Source organism: Triticum dicoccoides, chromosome 2B (genome assembly GCF_002162155.2).
Source record: "Triticum dicoccoides isolate Atlit2015 ecotype Zavitan chromosome 2B, WEW_v2.0, whole genome shotgun sequence".
Taxonomy (NCBI): Eukaryota; Viridiplantae; Streptophyta; class Magnoliopsida; order Poales; family Poaceae; genus Triticum; species Triticum dicoccoides.
In genome coordinates, this window is record NC_041383.1 from 249,569,594 (window position 1) to 249,578,019 (window position 8,426).

Here is an 8,426-nt window from a genome sequence, read left to right on the forward strand (position 1 = left end):
CTGGCGCAGAGGGTCGACAAGCCAGGAGCGGGCACATGACCTGGCCGCTGCACGTCCGAGCGCGCGCGCAAGCCTGCTCCTGCAGTAGAGCGCAGCGGTAGAGTAGCTAGCAGCAGAAGGAGCAGTAGTCGCTGCAGCGGCGGCAGCAGTTTGCATGCTCGTAGAAACGCGCGCGCGCCTCTCCGTCCGTCCGTCCCGCATATCTTGGCTTTGCGGTCGCGCGCATGTCTATCCACTCGGCCCGGTCCTGCTTGACTGACTGCGTGCCCTCTCGAGCCGCGCCATAATTATCTTTGCTTTCGCAACGTAGAGTAAGAGTTAGAGGTAGTAGTACGTACGTGTATAAATACTCCTCTCTGACTAGCTGATCGGCCGGATCGTAGACGTAGTTTATGGCTAGGCTTAGGTGCAGTGGCTTGTCACAAGAGGCGTGCATATCAGACAGACTTTGGATGGATGGGTGAGTGCAGACGGCCGGGCGCACGCAGGATCCGTGGTGCGTTTGTAGGATCCCAGCCGAGGACCACGGGGCGGACCGCTGCATATCTTACGGCCATCCCCTGCGCGAGTTGTTTCTTTCGTCTTATACTTGTCTCATCTATATCATACTCTCTTCATTCCGATTTACTCGTCGTGGTTTTAGTTAACCATGACGAGTAAATTGGGACGGAGAGAGTAAGTATTATGTATAATACAAGTCACCTACACATTGATTGACCGACCAAAACTAAAAAGACAGCAAGACATTAGACTTTACATAAAGAGACACCAGCTAAGAAGTAAATATAATTAAGACTGAAGAATCCTCTGAACTTGACATCAACGTCCGTCATCTGAGTTCGACATACAGCTCTTTGAACCTCGAAGGTAGCTTACCAAAATCAAAACCATTATCATTGAACGAATCAGTCCGGAACGATTGCCACCTTACCCACGTACATACATATGCGACTTGGGTTCACGTATGCGAGGAGCAGCTGTCTCTGTACCGTATTGTACGTGCCGCACATATAAGCACCGGTAGTAGAATCGGTCAATTATTATCCAGGATCTATCTCAAGCAAGTTGGTACGTACGTACAGCGAGTGGCGTACATACATTATTTATATGCCTCTCACCTGATGACTTTCCAATCCAATCGTGCTCAAGCTCCAATCAAGAATTAATGTATGTAAGGTCTAGACTACTCAGAGCATGGTTAATCATTTTGTTCGGATTCTGTCCGTTTGAGTAGAAAAATGTGACGGCGTCTAGCCGTTTCTTTGGAGTGCTGGTAATGCGCCCAACGCATGGACGCATCTAGTCCGTCACAGTCGACTGGTGCCCGTACGTATACATTTTTTTCACCACAAAGCACATTTATTTTATTCATCAATGACATTTTCATACACATTCACCAATTCTTCGCTAGAAAGAGCAAGATAAAGAAAAAACAAAACAAGAACCGCAGTTAGTCATTTTAAAAGATATCCAACATTCATAACTGCTCCGACTAGTTGGATTAATATCTTCGGTATATCTTCGTTGATCTGCCGCTTCTCGAGCTTGCACACTTATTTTTCTTCGATTCTAAAGAAGTAGACGTTGGTTCGCATCTAATCTCATCTCTAGTCTCATCTCCGGCCTCTATTCTAGCAACGACTGCATGAGCATCTATCAATTTTCATGCTATCAATAGATCGATGTATTCTTCTTCCCAATACCAAAACTTACATTCATCCTACAGGAAAATTTCAATATAAACAATGAGCTACCAAAAATGCGCCAAATCCAGGAGCACAACCGAATGAAAACAAGCACATACCCCATCTTTTTTGCACTTTATGAGCGACAACGGTGAGCCAACGAGCCGCTGGGCCAGCGCCGAGCCCAGGCAACGGTGGGACTTGTCTTTGTCAGCGAATCGCCGACGGGATAGATCCGAGCGGCTAGAGGCAGAGTCAATACTTGCATGCAGCATGGAGGCATTGCCACGGGGCTGTGCGGTCCGGTACCCGACCAATCCCTGGCAAGATGCAGTTGCCCGGCGGTCGGATGCGACATATCCCGCCGCCGCAGATCTATCGGTTGTCCGCCGGCGCCTAGGCGAGAAAGACACAAATCAGGTGGTCGTGCTTTGGGTGGCCCGGCTGGACGGTGAGACGGCCAGGAAAATGGGCGGCGAAGGCTATGGTGGGGGTAGGGGGTGGGGGTGGCGAGAGGGGGAGGATAAGAGAAAAAGGGGCGTCTGTGTCCCCAACGGGTAGGTCAAGGGAGGACAAGGGCACGCGTCCCTCCCATCCGCGCGTGTTCGTTTCGACGCAAACGCGACCCAAATTTGGGCCGGAAATGGATCGAAACCGGACAAAAAGCGGACGTTTGTCCGTTTGCTCTTGCTTGTAGGGCCGCGTTTTGTGTCCGTTTAGCTCCAAACGGACGGCGGACCATTTGGAGTCAGTGCGTTGGAGTTGGCCTAATAGCACAACCAACTGCCTGCTATATAATGTCGCTATGTCATATATATAGCCATCATCTATAGTCACTTACACAACAAGGTTAGCTACAAAGTGAGCTATAAAAGAAGTACTTCTTTTTACCTTCACTTTATCTTTTTCTTCATATTTATTGTATTTGCCTAGGAGCACACATATAATTACTCCTGCATGAAAGACCACTCACCTCACTTTTTCATGTCTTTCTTCTTCACATAAGCAAAATTATCGTGTAAACAAGGTATTAGCCTGCGATTGTACTTGCTCTCAGGAGCCTTCCTAATTCTCTACTATCTTCGTTTCATAAGTATTTAAATATAGGCTAACCAATATGATGTTCCTTTGGCCCCACTTAATTAATATGCAAAAGCAAAAGTAACTTGACATAAACCGTAATGCACACAAATTTGGAATTTCAACGCTACGCCAACATCGGTATAGTTCAATAAACAGTTTAATATTCACTCTTTGTCGGTGTACCAAAATAGGGGCGCTCTTTTGTACCCCTCATTTGTGCAGGGGCAGTCAGAGCCGCGTCCACAATCACACTTGAACAGGGCAGAGACAGAAAATCAAAGCCACGAGACGACCGAAGTTGCGCCAAGGCAGAGGCGTGAAGAGCAACAAGGGGAAGTAGTTTCCCACGGCAAGGTCCTTGCCGGGGCAGCCCCCACGGCCCCGGTAAGGCCCTTGCCGGGGCAGCCTACCTGACGCCAGCTGGGCGCGCCGCCCTTGGGCCCCAGTTTCTCCAGCGTCACCAACCACGTTGGGACATGGGCTCGGGGGGCGCCTTCATGGTGACATGCAGATCTTTGTCAAGACAAGGGACGCTTCGAATCAGAAGAGTAAAAGACGACAAACCTCGGCGAGATCCTCGCCGAGGGAACCCACAAGACCCCCGGCAACACCCTTGCTGGAGACGACCGCAACGCCGCAGCAAGACCCTTGCCGGGGCCCCGGCAAGGCCCTTGCCGAGGGCGTTCATGAGGCCACGGCCAGGCCCGCACCCGCCAAACTTCTATCACCACTCCCATGCAGCTGCCAGCCCACCAGCTGGGCAGGCGCCTGCGTGTCGGCATGAGGCTTCTCGGCCAACTCAGCGCATGCCTACGTGGTGGCATGCAAATCTTCGTGAAGGCCCTACCACCGCGCCACCTCAGCAGCCTGCCAGCCTATATGGCGCTGACCGCCTCGCTGGCCCAGGCACGTGTCAAGACAGGGCGAAGCGGCGGTAAAGTGAAGGGGACACGTCAGAGGCGCATTAAATGCGTCTTGTCCTGTAATAGCTAGCGATAGGCTTAACCACAGTACCCCAATGCTACCTCGTGTGTGCCACTGTGGCAATCCCCTTGCCTATAAAAGGAGGCCTGAGGCATCCAGGAGAAGGATTCGGACTTCTGGACAAGTTACGACCACTGTAGCTAGTTCAAGAACACAAATACTCACATCAAAGCAGGACTAGGGTGTTACGCATCTTTGCGGCCTGAACCTGGGTAAATGATGCGCATGCTCATACTGACTGTTGATCCTGCTCTCCTCACAACCCAGCGCCCCACAACCATAGTAGGGATTCTTGTGATTCCATAGGTGTCGTTTCCCGCCGACATCTTTGGCGCTCCAGGTAGGGGGCGCAACAGTGAGCATCTGGTTTAGCAGCTAGTGGCACAACTCTTCATCGCCATGGCTCCCAAGAAGAAGACGACCACGACGATCGGTTCATCCGGGCCTGGTGGGCGGCGTCGCTCGTGCGCCAGGCGACAAGCCACACGCCGCGAACTACAGAGACGGAGTTGCCCCCCCCCCCACAGGCGGCGCGGGGCCCTCCAGGGGCGTCGTCGCGCCGCCAGACGGCGGCGCGGCAACCTCCAAGACACCAACACCAGCGCCCACGGCGCGCTCTTCTCAGGTCGTGCGCGATGAGCAGCGCCGCTCCACTGGTGACCCTGGGCGCCGCCTTGGGAAGAGTCCCGTGCGCCTTTCACGTGACGAGGAGGGCTAGCATGCGCACCGAGGTGTTGGCGGAGGTGGGCCGTGATGGACCTCCTTCCAACGTAGTTAGAAGTCGAAGCGCTTCACGGTCCAAGCAGCTTTCGCCACCGCCCACACCAGCAGAAGCCCTAGCACGCGCGCAGCTGCTCCTCGACTTTCCTCCCGCTGCAGAGAAGCTCGACGAATGGAGGGCCACCGTCTGGAGCCTCGTCGGCATCGCCAACCAAGATGAGTTGCGACCGGCAGGGCCCGTAGGCCGCCGCTCCGTCGAGCCACTGCATGCCAGCGGTGGACGGGCCGGAGGCAATGCGGCCACGGTGCACTCCCCTCCTCCACACCAGCCACGGCGGGTGTCGATCCGTCGTGACGACGCTCGTGATGATATCTCCATAGCGTCGTTCAACCCTGATACGTCTCCAACGGATCTATAATTTTTGATTGTTCCATGCTATTATATTACCCCTTTTGGATGTTTATGGGCTTTATTTTACACATTTATACCATTTTTGGGATTAACCTACTAACCGGAGGCCCAGCCCATATTGCTGTTTTTTTTGCCTATTTCAGTATTTTGAAGAAAAGAAATATCAAACGGAGTCCAAACGGAATGAAACCTTCAGGAGCGTGATTTTTGGAACGAACGTGATTCGGAGAACTTGGAGTGCAAGTCAAGAAGCTTGTGAGGCGGCCAGGAGACAGGAGGGCGCGCCCACCCCCTCTAGGCGCGCGCCTATCTTCTGGGCCCCACAGGCGGCCACCGACGTACTTCTTCCTCCTATATATACCTACGTACCCCGAAAACATCCAGGGAGCAAACGAAACACAATTTCCACTGCCGTAACCTTCTGTATCCGCGAGATCCCATCTTGGAGCCTTCGTCGGCGCTCCGCCGGAGGGGGAATTGACCACGGAGGGCTTCTACATCAACACCATAGCCCCTCCGATGAGTTGTGAGTAGTTTACCACAGACCTTCGGGTCCATAGTTATTAGCTATATGGCTTCTTCTCTCTTTTTGGATCTCAATACAATGTTCTCCCCCTCTCTTGTGGAGATCTATTCGATGTAAACTCTTTTTGTGGTGTGTTTGTCGAGATCCGATGAATTGTGGGTTTATGATCAAGTTTATCTATGAGAAATATTTGAATCTCCTCTGAATTATTTTATGTATGATTGAGTTATCTTTGCAAGTCTATTCGAATTATCAGTTTGGTTTGGCCTACTAGATTGATCTTTCTTGCCATGGGAGAAGTGCTTAGCTTTGGGTTTAATCTTGCGGTGTCCTTTCCCAGTGACAGCAGGGGCAGCAAGGCACATATTGTATTGTTGCCATCGAGGATAAAAAGATGGGGTTTATATCATATTGCTTGAGTTTATCCCTCTACATCATGTCATCTTTCTTAATGCGTTACTCTGTTCTTTATGAACTTAATACTCTAGATCTAGGCAGGAGTCGGTCGATGTGTGGAGTAATAGTAGTAGATGCAGGCAGGAGTCAGTCTACTTGTCACGAACATGATGCCTATATACATGAAATGCCTAGATAATCTCGTAATTATTTGCTTTTCTATCTATTGCTCGACAGTAATTTGTTCACCCATCGTAATACTTATGCTATCTTGAGAGAAGCCACTAGTGAAACCTATGGCCCCGGGGTCTATCTTTTATCATATAAGCTTTCAATCTACTTTTATTTGCATCTTTACTTTTTGCATCTATATTATAAAATACCAAAAATATATTTATCTTATCATACTATCTCTATCAGATCTCACTTTCGCAAGTGGCCGTGAAGGGATTGACAACCCCTTTATTGCGTTGGTTGCGAGTTCTTTGTTTGTTTGTGTAGGTGCGTGGGACTTTTGAGGAGCCTCCTACTGGATTGATACATTGGTTCTCAAAAACTGAGGGAAATACTTACGTTACTATTGCTGCATCACCCTTTCCTCTTTAAGGAAAACCAACGCAAGCTCAAGATGTAGCAAGAAGGATTTCCGGCGCCGTTGCCGGGGAGGTCTTCGCTCAAGTCAAGACATACCAAGTACCCATCACAAACTCATCTTCCTTGCATTTACATTATTTGCCATTTGCCTCTCGTTTTCCTCTTTCCCACTTCACCTTTGCCTTTTCTTCGCCCTCTTCCGTTCGATCTTGTGTCTCCATGTGCCTTCCTTTTGCTTGCATCTTTGCTTGCTAGAAGTTTATGGATCCTCATCCACTTACTAATCCCTTTAAGAGATCCAATTATGTTGAACCAATTGCTACTGAGTTGTGTGCACTAGATTATCTTTATGTGGTTTTGCTTCAAATCCATGAATCTGAAAATTGTGATGAAGAAATTTATGAAGAGATTCACGATAGCTCCTTGAAGAAAAAGCATGATTGCAATGATTTTACTATAAATTCTCTTGATGTCAATTGTGCTAAGAATATGCAAAACCCTAAGCTTGGGGATGCTAGTTTTGCTATGTCTACTACTTGTTGCAATGATCATGATTGGGATGATTCTTCTTACGATCTTGAAAATTTATTTGAGCCCCTTCATGAATATGAGATTGATAATAGTGTTTGCAATAATATTGAAAGTGGGTTTAGAAGAGTGTCAACTTTAGATCCGACATACTTGGAGAATGTTCAATCTTATGATTTTTTTTATAAAAGTGGGTTTGGAGAGGTCATGACTTTAGTTAATGTTAATCCCACTGTTTTGGAAGAGCGTCAACTTCACATGCATGTGGATCGTGTTGAGAATATGTTGTGTGATAGCTATTTTGTTGAATTTTCCTATGATCCTACATGTAATTATTATGAGATATGAAAATATGGTCGTAGAAATTTTTATCTTACTAAATTACCTCTCGTCATGTTGAGATTGCTATCGTCTCTTTCCTCTTCCTTGCATATGCTAGTTTTTGCTTACCTTACAAATTTGTTTGCTTATAATATACCTATGCATAGGAAGTATGTTAGACTTAGATGTGTTTGTCACGTGCTTCACAACGATGCTCTCTTTATGTTTCAACTCATATCTTTTATGTGAGCATCATTGAAATCTCAATGCCTAGCTAGGGGCGTTAAACGATAGCGCTAGTTGGGAGGCAACCCAAGTTTCTTTGTGTTTTTTGTTTTTGTTTCTGTTTAGTAATAAATTTTGCATCTATCTTCTGTTCAGATGTGTTTTTATCTTTTAATTACTGTTTGTGCCAAGTAGAACCTATAGGATAACCTATGATGATAGTTGATTTGATTCTGCTGAAAAATAGAAACTTTGCGCGCACGAATTTAGTTTTGTTAAATCACAGAAACATGCTTTTGCGTTGATTATTTTTCTGCTGATCAATAGACAAATTGTCCAGGACTTCCTATTTTTGTAGGATTTTTAGAGTTCCAGAAGTTTGCGTTAGTTACAGATTACTACAGACTGTTCTGTTTTTGACATATTCTGTTTTTCGTGTGTTGTTTGCTTATTTTATTGCATCTATGGCTAGTAAAATAGTTTATAAACCATAGAGAAGTTGTAATACAGTAGTTTTAACACCAAAATAAATAAAGAATAAGTTCATTACAGTACCTTATGTGGTGGTTTTGTTTTCTTTCACTAACGGAGCTTATAAGATTTTCTGTTGAGTTTTGTGTTGTGAAGTTTTCATGTTTTGGGTAAAGCTTTGATGGATTATGGAATAAGGAGTGGCAAGAGCCTAAGCTTGGGGATGCCCATGGAACCCCCAGGATATTCAATAATATCCAGAAGCCTAAGCTTGGGGATGCCCCCGGAAGGCATCCTCTCTTTCATCTTCCTTCATTGGTAACTTTACTTGGAGCTATATTTTTATTCGCCACATGATATGTGTTTTGCTTGGAGCGTCGTGTATTATATTAGTCTTTGCTTTTTAGTTTACCACAATCATCCTTGCTGTACACACCTTTTGGGAGAAGCCCACTTGATTAGAATTTGCTAGAATACTCTA